Below are 17,506 nucleotides of genomic sequence, written 5' to 3' on the forward strand. Positions count from 1 at the left end.
GTGTGGGTTTTCTCCGGGTGTTCCGGTTTCCCACAAAGTCCAAAGACATGCGGTACAGGTGAATTGAATAAGCTAAAATTGGCCATAGTGTGTGTGTGTGTGAATGCAAGAACGTATGGGTATTTCCCAGTGTTGGGTTGCGACTGGAAGAGCATCCACTGCATAAAACATATGCTGGATGTGGCGACCCCTGATTAATAATGAGACTGAGCCGAAATGAATTAATGAATGTATTATTATTATCATCATTATTATTATTTTTATTATTATTACTAAAACTATTATTTTGAAATTATTATTTAACTAAAACCACAAAATCTCGAAGTCTTGGGTTGTGTCATTTAAAATTATGACATGGAAACAAATCAGAGTGAAAAGCAAAAATGAATCAACAACCCAAAAATGTGTTCAGATAAAGCTGAAGATTAAAGGAGCAAAAGAAATTCATCGGAATAATTTTAGCATCTCTCCGATAGAGGTAAGATCACATTTATGTATATTATTTTAGAGTCATGCATTATATATAAATATATCCTACACCCTGGGTTCAAAGGCACAACACCCATGAGGGTTGAGGACTCTTTTAAAGATATGTGCTCGCTTAATCACTCAAGAAAGAGCCCCCATGAGTGAGCCTAATATTACAATTAATTAATTCAGCAAAAAAGGGTATTAAATTTCCTCCCTCTAAGGATATTATCTGAATTCATTGACCTTTTTGGAAATCGCCCTCTAATTGTAACCAGGTTCCATTGCATTTATGAACTAACTTGTTTCCCTTCCTCGCTCTCTCTCTCCATATCTTCTCCCTTTCTTTTTTCGAGAGCTGTAATAATAGTTGAGAAGAGCTTCTTGGTGCCGTATGTGATGTTAAGATCTCTTCGCCACAAAGTCATTCCAGGGCTTTATCTCCTGCGAGCGGCACAGACGAAAGAAGAAACTTTTCTTATTACCTGGAAAGTGAAAATGGAATCCAACTTTAAGTCGCCACATATCTCAGAGGAAGACTGGATCTGGCCCAACACTTTTGGTACACACCGACTCTGACTGAAGTTCTGGAGGTTTGGTTTCTGAGCTCCTGAGCAAAGAAAAAGGGGGTTTAAGTGGGATCCCAGCAGTGGCAGCATTGTCCAAGACTTTAAATCGACAGAAATAAGAAAGGGATTATGTAGGAGACTGTATTATGCTTAATTTTATTTGAGGATTGCTACTCAAATAAGTGAGGTTTATCACTGTAAGGCCAACTTCAGATTCCCGTTTTAGTACCAAGGTTGAATGGTGTATTGACCTCTAAAGTGTTCATTTAAAAGCATGCTATTAACATTACATTAACATTACATTTCGTTACAATACATAGGAATGCCAACAACGTATCAGAGAGGAACCACAAAAAAGTGGCTAAAAGTGACTACAACTTGCTATAGAAAACGTTGAATATTTCAGAATACGTTACATTATAAGTTGTTGACAACGCACCATGTGATTTGTCGTGACATTCAGACAAACAAATCGCGAGCTTAAAACATGTAGAAAGCAGCTCGACAAAGATTACATTAATGTTGTCTAACTTATGTTTTGGGCACAATATGTTTAATAATTGCGTCTGTTCTCTCTCCGCGTAATAAAATATTTCCACACAGATCTAACGTTAAAAAACAAAACCACAAATTGCTGCGCACGTGTGCGTCCACAAGTAACACGTCACTGGAGTTTCAGTCCTAAATGAGTCTTTTACAGACTCGCTCACATTTAGCCCTTTTTTCTGAAACATCTGTAGACTGTATGGCAGAAATGATGAGACCAAAATATATACTGTATGGTTTTGCTTCTATAATGGCCTGAATATGTAAGTCTAAACGAATCATTTATGTGAATGTATTAATGACACATTCATAAAGATGCATTTCTAATTAAAATCTTGTTTGAACAAATATGTTTATTAAATAAGTCAGTAACTGCTCATAAAATGATAATGCGTTTGCAAAACTAATTAATACTTGTGGACTCCAAAAAATAGGTATATTTTGAAGTTCACATTAAAATAAAAAGTAAAGAGAAAATAAAGTGCAAAGTTTCTAAAAAAAGTTTAAATTTAATTTGTTAAAATAAAATGTTAGAATATATATATATATATATATATATATATATATATATATATATATATATATATATATATATATATATATACGCAGAGAGAGAGAGAGAGAGAGAGAGACAGAGAGAGAGAGAGAGAGAGAGAGAGAGAGAGTATTTACAGTTGAATTGGAAATGATTAGCTTTCTTGTTTTTTTTTTTCAAATTTATACATGATGTTTAATAGAGCAAGGAATTTTTCACAGTATTTTCTACAATATGTTTTCTTCTAGAGAAAGTCTTATTTGTTTTATTTCAGCTAGAATAAAAGTAGCTTTTAGTTTTTAAAAAAAAAACAATTTAAGCTCAATATTATTAACTCTCTTCAGCTTTTTTTCAATTGTCTACAGAACAAACCACTGTTATTCAATGACTTGCCTAATTACCCTAACTTGTCTAATTAACCTAATTAACCTAGTAAAACCTTTAAAATGCGCTTTAAGCTAAATAGTATCCAGAAAAAATATCTTGTAAAATATTATTTACTGTCATCATGGCAAAGATCAAATAAATCAGTTAGTAGAAATGAGTTATTAGGAATATAATGTTTAAACATGTTGTAAAATTTTTCTTTTTGCTAAACAGAAATTGGGGGAAAATAGACAGGGGGGGCTAATAATTCAGGGGGACTAATAATTCTGACTTCAACTGTATTTATATAAATTTTTTTTTTTTCAAGTTTTAAAAAATATTTAACAAAGGAAAGTGTAATGGGATAAAAAAAACCTTAGGCATACAGGTTTGGACATGATTAATTGAGTATTTTTATTTTCACAAATTATTCACAATTTAAAATGTAAAACTGACAGCCATTATGTACATTTTTATTTGTAAACATCTTTTATGCAAAATGAAATTTACGGTTGAGTTTGCACAGCTTTTTCTTCCACTTTAATATGATTTATCAAGTGTAGACAGTAATAATTGATAAAGCTTTAGCAACGCTAATATTGGGAAAGATATTTCGTTTGCTTTTGTTATAGTTGGCAGAGGCACTATTGCACAATTATTTTCTTGCATTTTCTTGCTTTCTTTAACTTTAAGCAGTGCTTGAGGTCAAGCACCAATTGAATAAATACTCAAATACTGAACACTTTATCACCCTTTTTTTTCCTCAGTCTTTCCAATCAGGGTCAAGCACCTATATGTTCGGTTTTATAGTCTATAAATTTATAACCTACTTTAAAACAAAAATGGATTACTTATGTCTGGTGTCTAGATAAAACAGGTGAATATACTTGTAGGGTAAAAACATTAATATTTTTCCCCATACTTCCCCAATCATTTACAATTGCTATTATTCATTCATTCATTCATTCATCCATTCATTCATTCATTCATTCATACATATATATATGAGATGATTTGTAAAATCTTTAAGTTAAATGTGCAAAAAAAGAAAAAGAATTCTATATTTTAAATATCTTTAAAATAATAATCAATGTAAAAATTAACCTTAAATTTAAAAAGAAATCTGAACATTGAATCAAGTCAGGTTCAGAGTTATGGGGCATTTTTTGAAATAGGGATAAAGAGTCAAAGATGGATTTTGTAAATATCTTTAATTCAGACTTTTAATTAACTCTAAAATATATGAAATGCAGAGAACACCCAGACAAAAAAGTAGAATATAATGTTGTATATTATCAGACATACTACATATGGACCTTCTGAATATAGATCAGCTAAAACTTTGCTGCTGAAGAGTAAATTTATGGCACAGTGTAAGGTAAAAACACCTTTAAAATATGTACTGTGATTAAAATATATAGGCAAAAACTCATAAAGTGCAGCAAAAATAATATATATTTAAAAGTGTGTGTCAGAAATATCCATTAAACTGAATATAAAAACAAACATCTATAAAACACGTATGTGTAATATGTACAGTTGCACCATTCTGCCCTCAGCCATCAGTTACTGACCTCAAAGACACAGTGAATTACGGAGCACTGCTTCCCCCTGTTGGATCTCTGAATGCTGTTTCTGCTTTCTTCTGGTAGTTTAGTCTCTCATCTGCATATTGTTGTTCAGGTGGAGAGATTTGTTTGGAAGGCCCACAGGGAGGAATATGGGTCTTAATCAGGCTCCGCTCTGGTTTATTTAGTTTGGAGATTCATTCATCCAGAGAGAGGGAGGCCCAGGAAAACACAGCTGGAGGCTCGTCTGAGAATATACACAAACATCCATCATGTAACATTTAAACACGCAAACACACACACAGACAAACAAACACAATCATGCACATTGCACTGTAAACATTGTTATAATTATAAATTTATGTATAGGCAAATAACCAGTTTGATTATTGTTTTTGTTTTATTATTTTATTTTATTTGAAGAAATATAAGAAACATTTTTAAATAAATGTTAAATTTGTGGCTTAGTGATTACCACTGTCACTTCACGGCCGGAAGGTTGCTGGTTCGAGTCCTGGCTGGGTCAGTTGGCATTTCTGGAGCTTGCATGTCCCCCCTGTGTTGACGTGGTTTTCCTCTGAGTGCTCTGGTTTTCCCCACAGTCCAAAGACATGCGGTGTCAATGAGGTGAATTGAATAAACTAAATTGGCCATAGTGTATGCGTGTGAATAAATGTGTATGAATGTTTCCCAGTACTGGGTTGCAGCTGAAATGGTATCTGCTGTGTAAAACATGTGCTGGATAGGTTGGCGGTTCATTGCATTGTGGCGAGCCCTGATGAATAAAGGGACTAAGTCGAAGAAATATAAATGAATGAATGAGACTTTTGAACTGAACCATACAACTCTGCAAAAATATAAATATATTGAAAATATAAGGTGGTTCATGCCACTGTGGCAGTCCCTGAAAAATAAAGGACAAAGCCGAAGATAAATTAATGAATAAATGAGTTAAATTAAAATATAATATAAATGCATTTGAAAATAAATCATTTCGTTTTTATTTACATTTAAATTTATATCTGATATTCATTATATAAAAACAACATTTACACTTAAGATTTACATTTAAGATGTACATTTTACACATTGGAACAAACTCACATAAGTGCCTATATTTAAAAATATTTATACATAAATGTAACAAACACACTAAAATACTGGGATTTTTAAATCTGGGCATTTTATGGGATATATAAAATATCACACTCTTTTCCTCCCCCAAAATCTATGCCACAATGTACCATTTGTTATTGACCTTATTCTAAAATGCGGAAGTGCGCCTGTTTTCGCGATTGTCTTAGAACTTCCGATTCAGTCGCCTATGGGAGAAATGACTAGGAATAATAAACGGCAGAAAATGGCCAAACTACTTGCTCAACAAACAAATGTTTGCATGACTACACAGACCAAGTAGCATAATATAATAAGAAAATATTAAATTGCAACATCAAGCAGCGTAAAGAGCAGTTGTTAACGTCAAAAAATGAATGGAAGTGAATGTGACCGGAAGTCGCGAGACAAAAAGATTCAAATGTCAGCGCCCGCTCGACAGCTGAGAATAAGGTGAATAGAAGACTGGGAAATAAGCTTTTTAGTTTGTATAACTCTGGCACATTAAATAACTTAAGGACATTTTACATGTTCTAAGACAGAGATATCCAAACTAGGGCCCGCAGGCCAAAGTTGGCCCATGATAACCTTTGATTTGGCCCACCATTCTATCTGAGAAGACAAAGAGCATGATGGGGCACATTAGGGAGAATGCCCTAAACAGAGATAGTCTTTTTGAATCTAACATAACCTTTTTTGTTTGTTTGTTTTATTGTTGAGTTGAGCCACAAAAAAGAAAATCGAAATTAAATATTTTAATTAAATGTTGTAAATGAATCATTCATTTAGGGGTCACCACAGTGGAATGAACCACCAACTTATTCAGCATATGTTTTATGCAGCGGATGCCCTTCCGGCTGCAACCCATCTCTGGGAAACATCAATACACACTCATTGACACACATACACTACGGACAATTTTGGCTTACCCAATTCACCTGGACAGCTTGTCTTAGGACTTGTAGGGGAAACCGGAGCACCCGGAGAAACCCAACCACACGAATGCGGGGAAAACATGCAAACTCCACACAGAAATGCCAACTGACCCAGCCGAGGCTCGAACCAGCAACCTTCTTGCTGTGAGGCAACAGCACTACCTACTGCATTGTCCCCATAAATGAATCAGATTAAAAAAATAAAATAAAAAAGCAAATACTGTCTCTCGACGGATAGAGGACAAAATATACTAATGTTTTTTAAACATTTTAAACATACAGTTTCATGTAAAAAATAAATGAAAAATTAAAGATTTGATTACTTTTAATTTTCACCACAATGACAGCAACAAATCTTTAACGTTCTATACAGTGCAAAGTTTGATATTTGTCCCATTACATCCAGACAGATTTGGTCACATGATTGTGCAGATGGGCTTAGATCAGGGATTTGCCCTGAAGTGTTCACTGATTTTTGAAAACTTGATATGAACCAAAAAAAAAAAAAAAAAAACAGACATTATGTATGCACTTTAAAACCTTTTTAGCAGTACTCATCCAATGAGTGTCACAATGACAGAGGTTGATCAGCGCAGAATCTAACACACAGAAGCGCTTCAATTTAGACCCTCAGATCCATCTTTGGACCAACCTAGATTGGTTACGCTGGGACAGAATAGAGTCTACATGGGGGTCTAATCTTCAAGGTCACTCTGCGCTTTCAGATGACCTTCTGACTAATCCTTTACGGCGCTCGCGCTAAAAGAGAATTCCATCTTTTATTCTCACTCGTTCCCTTGTTAATTGCCGGCGAGTTGATTTGATCTCTCCATTCTGTAAGTTGTAAATTGACCTCTTATTTCCTGATTTCCAAGCCCGGCTTACTTAATTAAGCCTATACTAAAAAGAAGAAAGAACCGTGCGAGACATCGGCGGGTCGTGGTCGGCGTCACGAGGGAGAATCGCGATCTGTGCCGGATTAAAGAGCGCCGGCATTCTCAAGGCTGAACAATGTCATTTTCCTACCTTCTCTCACCTCTGCTCCTTTGGCCTCCACTTACGTTCTCCAGACGCGAAAGGGCAATCCGTCTCCCAACCATGTTAATGCAGAAGGGAATTATTCACCTTCTTTTCTCACCCCTGCCAATTTGGGCCTCTGTATGATGGTGGATTGAAATAAGTCAGGGCAAAAAAAAGTATTAAATATGTAGTGAGGGAAGAGAGGAAGATGACAGGGTAACTACCTGAGAGGAAGCTGTCACCGAACATAATTGACCTTTCTGAGAGGAAAAAAGAGGGCCCATTTACTTCCCTGACACAATCCTCCATGTGTCGATTGTCCAACTTTATTATTCTCTTTTTGAGGCTCTTCTCTCAGGACACAGAGTTTGCTCTCGTCTCCCTCATTAAAATAGGCCTCGGCAGACAGACAGAGGTTACGATTGATCATTACGCCATAAAGAATACATAACCTTCAATTTTTGCTCCGAATCCGGACGCTCTGCGCTTTGTGTCACGGCGGAGAAAATGAGCTGTCAATTTCTCAAGACAAGATCATAAAAAGGGCCCTGATGAATGGTGCGGTAATGGATAAGTGTTGGATCAATAAGCAATATCACAAGTTTTAAAACAAGGCAGTATGCATAAACCTTTTACGAACTTCGCAATGTCACTTTGTGTTCATAAAAGTTTTTTTTACTGTCTTGTGAACAAAACGTAATAAATTGATCCCAGTCTGTCAGCTTTTACGGCCTCCAGCACCCCCTCCTCCTCCTTACTAATCTTGACACATGCCTATTAAAAAGATGGTGTGGTCTCCAGTGCCCATGCATCATCATGAGGCTAAATTACCTCAATCAGCAGATTTTTGCCCTCTGCTCTCTGGGATTATACTCTGGCAATACACACTGCTCTACTGAGGATGGCCAGAGTTCAAGAGAAGCCCTTGAAGCATCAGGATGTCACAGGAAAAACAAAGATGCTTTTTTTTAAAATATATAAATGAATATGTATAGATGAAACTGAAATGTATTACATACAGTTTAAATAAATTATTTCATGATAATTGAATTTTTAATAAATATTCAATGACAGTATATATATATATATATATATATATATATATATATATATATATATATATATATATATATATATATATATATATATATATATATATATATATATGTTTGTACAATAAACATAATTTAAGTAATTCAATAGACAAATTCATTCATCAACACATTAATTAGTGAGTGTGAAATATTTAAATTAATTAAATACAGCTTAAGTAAAAATAAATAAAATAAAACTGAATTTATACAGTACATACATTAAATTTAAATAAATACTGCATGTGTTATACAAATATTTAACACATTTAAGTGATAGTTCACGCAGAAATCAAAAACACCTTATCATTTGTTCTACTTCATGCTGTTTTATACCTTCATGGAATTATTTCATCTGTTGAACGCAAAAGAAGCAATTTTGAAAATTTCTGGTTGCTGTCAACGTTATGGAAGTTCATGTGTGCCAGCTACTGGCCTTTTTCTGCGTATATTCTTTTGTGTTCAAAGTAAAGGGTGAGTAAATTATGGCAAAAATTTCTTTTTTGGGTAGGTAAGCTGGTGTTGTGTGGTTTTAGCTTAACTTTCCAGTCTCGCAACCTGGCTAAACTGCCCGAACTGGTTCACATCTGATTTTACAAAAAAAGTGGTCAAAACTCCCTTAAAACCAGCTATAATAAGAACAGTAGACCACTCAAAACTGCCTATAATAGTGCTTTTTTTGTTGCAGGTAATATTCAGCATAATATCTTACACCTAATGTCAACACATTTACATGTTGTGTTATGACCCTACCCTTACAAAAATCTACAAATTTATTTGTAGATTCACTACAAATAAAAAGTGGTATTTAAACCATGACTACGTATTAACCACGTTAATCATGGCTAACCAGGGTATTTGTAATAAAACTGGGCGCACGATGACACTGGGTAGTGCTGTCACCTTACATCAAGAAGGTCTCTGGTTTGAGCCCTGGCTGGGTCAGTTGGGATTTCTGTTTGGAGTTGGCATGTTCACATGGGTTTCCTCCGGCTGCTCCGGATTTCTGCACAGTCCAAAGACATGCACTATAGGTGAATTGGGTAAACTAGATTGTCCATAGTGTATGTGTGTATGTCCTAGTCCTGCAAGTTGGGCGTTGGGCTAACAACCCACCTCTTAAAAATTTGCTGTTACGAACCACCAACTAGGTGCGGCTAAAAATCAACTTCGATATAAACGGCCCTTGGAGTAAGTAAGTAAGTAACACTTTTACAAAAAATAAAAAAAACTAAAACCATGGTTATTTCTCTCTAGAGAAGGCGAAATGAAAACTTGCCAAATGAAAGTTGAAGAAACTAATCTGATACATAATACAGCTCAGTACATTCCCTGCCATGAATGGACTCCCTTGTTTGTAAGAGCAATAAAGCAACCGCTTTGACTATTTTCCTTTTTTTGAGTGTTTACCTACACATTATCCTCCTCCAGCCCACTTCCGCATGCCACCCGAAAGCTCTTCCAGAGCCCCAAAGAGGCTTTTCTGCCAAAGCACCAGAGCAGGCAGGAAATTTACAGGCCACCTTCAGGGCAGACATGCTTCAGCGCTGCTAAAGCCTTGTGGCGTAACACAAGCCCTCCTTCACCGTAATTTATGTTTTCACGTTTGATTTTTCTCTTCCTCACACTAACAGGTTTTTTTTTTTTCTCGCCAGGAAACCACTAGGAAGTATGTGCTGGTCAGGCGTTTTCGCTTGTGTTTTGACGATGAGGAGCAAGGGGATGAAACTGAGTGGAGGGATGAATGAAGGAATAAAGGTGCATGTGTGTTGAGGGGGGTCGGAATCCTACAAGCGAGCCATAACATCTCCGCACTTCAAATCTACAGGGATTTATTAGATATGGAAGTCCATTAGCATCATAAAGAACAGGCAGAGAATGGCGCTGGGGCCTGAGGAAGCTTAAAGACACATGGACGTCTGAATCTGAATAAGCCGATTTGTCTGATTTAAACCCGGGAAGGGCTGTTTAACTCAGATATGCATCTTCAGCACTCAGAGTCTGAGGGAAGGTGAATAATAATGGGGCGGGAGAACCGAGACCACCAACAGCCCACACTCGCGCACCACCTTCTTCATGCCAATGTCCAATTTGATGCAGATGGCGGCTTGAGCGTGTGTGTGTGTGTGAATGTGCCTGTTAGTCCATGTGCACGGCAGGAGCAAATACCTTGGTTTTAAAGATACAATCTCTTATACCTTTTACCTCTGACAGATGACAAATAGAAAACACTTTCACTGTAGGATATTTAGAAAACTGCACGCTAGCTTCACATCACATCCAGGTCCAGATTTATTTCTAAATTGCTGCTCTTCGCCTTTTTCCCCTCTTTTTTTGCATTGTAGACCACACTCAATAGGCCACACTTATTTTCTCATCACTAGATTCCCATTGCTAAAGCCTTTAAGCTTACAGGATCAATCATATTTTATTCTTTCATTTTCTTTTCAGCTTAGTCCTTTATTAATCAGGGGTCGCCACAGTGGAATGAACTGCCAACTCATCCAGCACATGTTTTACACAGCGGATGCCCTTATAGCTGCAACCCACCCCTGAGAAACACTCAATATGAACAATTTAGCCTACCCATGTCATCTATAGCGCATGTCTTTGGACTTGTGGGGGAAACCGTAGCATCCGAAGGAAAACACGGGGAGAACATGCAAACTCCACACAGAAATGCCAACTGACCCAGCCATGGCTCGAACCAGTGACCTTCTTGCAGTGACCTACCCACTGCGTCGCATCAATCACATTTTATACATTTATTTCTACAACCTATAAAGGCCAAAGCAATCTTGTTAATTTTTATCTTTTTTAAGCATGCATTAATGCACACACAGTCTATCTAAGGACTCATTTATACAGAACCAGCCTGATCTTAAAAGAAAACGATTTTTGTTTTGAAAGTTTAGTGGCTAATTTGTACAAATTTAAATGAAGTCAGTTGTATAAAAATCTACGATTTTTAAAAGGAGGCGTGGCACCAATCCCCACCCCTAACCCAACTGTTATTGGGGGATGAGCAAATTTTATTAGTTTGTAGGAGTGAGATTGTACAAATTCATACAAATGAACAACTAAATCAAAAAGTTATTAATTGCCGTGTAATAGCTTTGCGTAGAACACATTTTTATATTTCATTGGGCTACTTTATTATTGTTTTTCAACATGCATTTTTAAGATGATGTGTCAAGTTTAAATTACTTTTGCATGCAACACCACCCATCAGTGTCAGTTTCAAAGCAGTGGACCAATCAGAAGAACACTGAGGTGGGACAAGTGTTGCGAGCTTCTGTTTACAGCCGTTCAGTGGCTGTGTCTGGATACCCTCGTGCTCGCTCTATGCTGCTCTTTATTAAAAAAACATTTCTGATTCCGTCTGATTCACGCATTCTGTGTGAATGATGAAATGAACTATATTAAATTTGATAGCATGACAAAAAACAGCCACTTGGCACTTGACTAGATAACCTCGATAACTAGATGTGCACTTGACATTTTCTCTTCAAATGTGAAATAAATATGGTTTTGTACCCATTTTAATAAAGTTGTGGAAATCTTTCAGTCACCTCTTGTGTGTTTGTCAATGCTAGCATCTGTTATGTTTTAGTCATTAATAAGTTAATCAGGTTAATCAGAATTTGTTTTGTTATATAAAGTTTAACAATAGTATCTGGATGAAGTTAAATGACATTTTTGCCACGCATTGGTTGTCAAATACTCACATGCCCATAGATTCATCAAGAAATGTGTATGTGTATGATGTCAAAAAGAAGCCAAAGCATTCACTTTGATACCAGTTTTCAAGAGTTTTGGTCATTTAATAGTTATTAACACTAAAGGTCACATAGGGGTCTTTCAGTTTAGACAATTTTCAAAAAGCAAAGACAATTAATAATTTGAAATGTGCCTTTTTTAATTACAAATGATTAAACTAAAGTGAAAATTTATCTTGCAAGACTTGTATGTTTGTAATTGCACACTACTAAATTAGGGTGAAAATGCAAACTTCACTCACAAAAGCCACCCAGTAAAGACTCGGAACAGCAACCTTTTTGCTGTGAGGCGACAGTACTAACCACTGAGCTCCACAACCCCACCTTAACCCTCTACTGTACGGTGTCAGCATATGGCAACAACATGATACTTATGTTCATTTTCCTGCTACTGTTTCTTTAAAACCACCATTATTGTTCATGTTGGAAAGAGAAAACCTTAGTGTAGCCAATAATGTGCTTTGGTTAAGTCACATAACGTGCAGTGTTTTTCTGTAGCGCGATTTCTGACAAACTTTTGTTTATTATTAGTAGTTGCTAAATGCAAATGTAAACGTCAATCAAAATAAAGGATCAAATTATGTCAGATCCACGAAAAAAATCTGAAACATCACATCCAGTAAGTTTTGATGACATTTTCAAAAGTCAAATTTTTTTAAATAAAATTTGTTTATTGTAAACTGATCAAATGTACGTGTTTCCAAATGGCAACATTGTGCAATAGAGGAACATGCAATATTGCAATGGGTTAGCTAGCTAGCAAGGTCAGCTGTAAAATTTTAAGTTGTAACAATAACAACATGAAAGCTAGTAATATAATGTTGATTAGTTGTATGTTAAAAGAAGTTGCAGTATGGATAAAATTAGTTTTAATGGCAATACTACTTTTGAATAGATATGAATAAAGGTAACAGTGTATTAGCGAGCACCACCATGTTCTAAGTGAAAGAAGCAAAGGACAGAACTGGTTCTTCCTGCAGATGAAAGTGAGGATGATGGGTTTTAGTGACCATGAGAATGATGCAGACTGGACATTTGATAGAGACAGTTCAGGTAAGTTAGCTCAGAGGCAGATAAGACAGCTGTAGTATAGCAGTGTTTCTCAACTGGTGGGTCGCGACCTAAGAGTGGGTCACGGGAGCAATTTCAGTGGGTCGCAGAGTGTGTGATCAAAACAACAACAAAAGTGTAATTTCTAACTCATTTTGCTTATATTGGACTTTTATTTTGAAATTGCACGTGCGACAACCGTACTGTTTGACATGTGAAATTTTATTTAATTATAGCAACAACAATGTCGAAGCGCAAGTACGACCCCAAATATGTAAAGCATGGATTTACATATATTGATGACAAAAAAGGCTTAAAACCTCAGTGTGTCATGTGTATTGAAGTGCTCTCATATGAGAGTATGAAACCTTCTAAATTAAAACGACATTTAGAAACCAAACATCCCAGTTGCAAGGACAAACTGTGGACTATTTTCAAAGAAGACTCCAACAGCTAAGGGCATCACAAAAGTGCCTAACATCTTCATGTTCAAAACAAGTACAGGCAGTCTGTAGCACACCCTGTAGCAAAGGCCAAGAAAGTCCACACAATACCAGAAGAGCAAATAACTGGTGATTATGCTAAAAATGGCTATGATCATTTTAATCATTTTACTTTAATTTGCTGGTTTGTTCTGTTCAACAGGATCAGTGTCAATGTTTTATTAACAGTTCAGTTTTGTTAATGGTAACTGAACTTTTCCTTACCCTAACCACTGTTTACAGTATTTGACGTTTTTACTCTGTAATATTACTATAACTTGATACATTTTGTTAAATGACAGCAATACAGTATTCCTTATTTGTAAGTCTAGGTGATTTTCTTATGATTAATCTGTCACTACCTGTGTAATTAAATTATAATTCCTAAAATTATATTATAGTTCCTAAAAATTTGGGTCGCGGCTTGATGACCATGTTAAAATGTGGGTCCCATGGCCAAACCAGTTGAGAACCACTGGTATATAGTATACATATTGTTAGCTAGTTGCTACATTAGTTTTATGCATCTACCAGACTTGTTATTTATTTGTTATAGAGAAAATATTTTTATTTACTATGTGTTGTATACATGATAATACAATATTAGATTTGTTTTAATAATATTCAGCAAAAAGAATGGAATAAATGAAAGCTTTTAGAATATGTGTTGTTGGAAAGTATGTATAAGGTGTCATTTATATGTTCTGTGTTAAAGCTTATAATACTGCAACACCATTTAAATCATTTCAAACAACAAAGTTATTAATCATGAGGAAAGTTTTAAATTTGAAATTTCTAAATTAGATTCACTGTTGGACGTTGTTGCCATATGGCAACATATAAAGTACCTCAAAAAATGAATTTTTCCAAATTTTTTACAGCACTTCAAGTTAAGCCATTTTAAGAAAAGAAATCAGTCAATTTTTATTTATTTATTTTTTAATTTATCATAATGCGTGCGGTAGAGGGTTAAATCTTATCCTGTCCAATCTTGGTTTGCTGTACACGTACTGTGTGATCTGATTATGAATCTATGGCCATTGATTCCTTTTTTAAAATATTTATTTTTCCATCTCTCGTGCTTATTTGTTTTGTTATTCGAATTTGCAGAGAGGTGCAAGCCTATTCACTCTTAGAAAAAAATGGTACAATGTTGTACCAAAGAAGGACATGATTTGTACCAGGGAAAACCTATACTTTTGTTTTTTAAAACCTGCAGATATAGTACCTTCATTAAAGGTACAAATCTGATCCATTAAGGTACCACTACAGTGACAAGACACTTTAGGTGTCAAAAATTCTGACCAAACATTTATTTAAAATGCCTTAAATGTTTAGTTCACAATACCTATAGTTTTATGTTTCAGTTGTTTTGTATTATTTGTGTTATAATACTTAATAATTAATGTTGATGAGTTTTTAAATATGTTTTTTAAACGATGATTCTTGTTTTAATATGGAAATTAATTATTAAAACACTTTGCCTTCCAAGTCATATTTATACAGTAGATATTGTAATAAAAGAGTTGTCCAACACTTTTGTACCTTTTATATGAGAACTATTGTGTACCTTTGTTTCAATTGTTCTATAAAAGGCACAGAACAGTATCATAAGAGGTCTTTTCTATACCGCAAATTACAACTTTTACAAAACCTCAAGAAACATTATTTGTACCACTGTGTACCTTTTTTGAGAGTGTTTCTGAGAGTGTATAAAGTAAACGTGTTAATATTAGTTACTTGGTAAAAAAATTAAAAATAAACAAGAATTTAAGTAAATTAATTAAGACTATAATTACTATTATTGTTGATATAGATTTGAGGTTATTTAAGACTTTTAATATCTGCAATAATGTACAGATCTACACCTTTTAATGCTTAATGAACAGTTTAGATTTTTTGAAAAAATACATTTCATACTTATGAAAGCACAGAAATAAATAAAATATTCTATATTTACATCTTGAATACCCGGCATGTTTGTATTCAGTTAGCATGCTAACCCAGGTCTAGATCAAGGCCTAACATATGATAATTGGATGTGATTAGCCTAGATCTTTCCCTACATAAGAACAGAGTCGTGTTTATCTTTGATATGTGCTGAATTCCTGTTTGTTTTCTTTAGATGGTATATCAAGAGGTCATTTTAATTGACGGCATGCAATAAGAGCAGATTAATTCTCCGCTCTGTTTACAGTTCACTCATTTTAATGAAGCAACACGGCTTCGTATGCGTGAGGTGGCAAGATGACTGCAAGCTAATTATTCCTCACCTCGTCCTATTTTAAGCCTCTCTTTATCTGGGATAAACTGCCCTAATAAAATGGTATTTAAAAATAGGTTAATTGCATTGCAGTGCCGTTTCTGTAATTGTTACAGGAAATAAATGAGGTTGCGCTGAGGGAGTTTGACGGATCTCTGCTGCCCCCTTGAGGACACATGGGGATTTAATTTTTATTTTTGACTGCTTTAGTCATACTTCCCACTGAAGATAATCTCTTGAATCATGAGTGTATGGGAAAATTAAGTGGTTATGGCAGATTACTCAAGATTGATGCTTGAATTAAATAATGAGTCCATGTCCACATATAATCTTTTTAAATGCTTCATGTCAATTTTGAGATTTTTGGCCTTTTAAGTGTTTCCAAAATACCAATTTAATGCTTTCTTTTGTCACATTTTGTCAATTTGTGTATGCAGATTTAAATGACATGTTTTTTTTTAAGTTGTTTTATAACATATTTTATTTCTGGCTCTTTTCATTCTTTTCTGAATTCTGTAAAAAAAATCACACATTTTAACTTCAGATAGTTGTGCTAGAAATATATGCAAATTAGAAATACCCTGTTCTTATTTCTTAAATAATAAAGGCTTGGAAATATGGTGATTTTTTTTACCCTGTCCATCTGTAGTCTTACCTTAAATCTAACATTTTGTGACAAACCACACAATCCGCTGTTTATATTATTGATGTAATACAAAAATCAGGTAATGCAAGGAAATGGGTTAGTAATGATGATGAATGTTGTAAGGGACAAAACAAGAGAAAATCTTTTTTTTTCTACTCTAATATTTAAGCTATTTGTTCATTTTAATTTTTTATTAGCTTAACTAATATATATATATATATATATATATATATATATATATATATATATATATATATATATATATATATATGTGAGCAATATCACACGATTAGCAGTGCGATGTGACTGTTTCTATGCAGTGGTGGGAGGCAACTTAGTGTCCAACCAGTGTCACTAAACATCGCACGGCTACGAATGTGTCATTGCATTTACAGGTCGACGGCATAATCTTGTATTTAAAAAAAATCAAACAAGGAGTCACAAAAACTCTTTTGTAAGAAAAACTACTTTCTTCCACAATTCATTCACGTCTGCAGCTAACATCAGAACTGCAGAGACCACTGCTCATTCACAAAAACGTCATTTTATAGCTAGTATTAGAATGATTCTCAAGTGTAATATTTAAAGTGCAATTGTCGGGACATCACAATGTTACTATGGTATAAATACAGCACTACAACATTCAAGAGAGAGATCAACTTAAAAAATAATTTACCTGTTTAATAATGATTTGAATTTACACTGGTTTTCGCTAAGGGCTCACTATGCGGTCTCTGTCGCCATCTTGTGGATGAACATCGTCAACCGTCTTTGCTCAGAAAAAGGCTAATGGCCACCGACGCGCTGTCACAGAAATTAAAAATATTTTAAAATAGGCACTATCCTTATAAATAAACTGCATAGTTGCAGTCTAAACAACTTAATTCTCGACTAAAAAAGCCTCAAAAGTACATGTTGCCCAACAGCTGCAATATTTGTCAAACCGTATAGTGTCCCCTGCTTGTTGCCATATGTGGGCGGAGTAATACACAGGGGTGAAGGGTTAAGAGGCTGGACGAGTGCTGTAACTGGCAGAATATCTCACGGCTATCAGCCAATCAGATTCAAGAACCAG

The 17,506-nt window shown here is 34.9% G+C and overlaps 1 long non-coding RNA gene across 4 annotated transcripts in view; it reads right to left on the reverse strand.

The window, feature by feature from the left end:
* LOC137496650 (uncharacterized) overlaps positions 1 to 17,428 on the reverse strand; it is a 125,995-nt gene extending 108,567 nt beyond the window's left edge. For 2 of the 4 annotated variants that reach the window (XR_012387147.1, XR_012387146.1), the window contains exons 1-3: positions 17,108 to 17,235; positions 4,059 to 4,299; positions 954 to 1,078 (exon numbers count right to left, since the gene is read on the reverse strand). This is a non-coding gene — a long non-coding RNA (uncharacterized lncRNA). Of the gene's footprint in view, positions 1 to 953; positions 1,079 to 4,058; positions 4,300 to 9,119; positions 9,218 to 17,107; positions 17,236 to 17,343 lie in introns of those variants that run through there. The other 2 variants (XR_012387148.1, XR_011017149.2) reach the window with 2 other exon arrangements.
* Between the last annotated feature and the right edge of the window lie 78 nt (positions 17,429 to 17,506).

Source organism: Danio rerio, chromosome 11, assembly GCF_049306965.1.
Source record: "Danio rerio strain Tuebingen ecotype United States chromosome 11, GRCz12tu, whole genome shotgun sequence".
In the NCBI taxonomy this organism is placed as follows: Eukaryota; Metazoa; Chordata; class Actinopteri; order Cypriniformes; family Danionidae; genus Danio; species Danio rerio.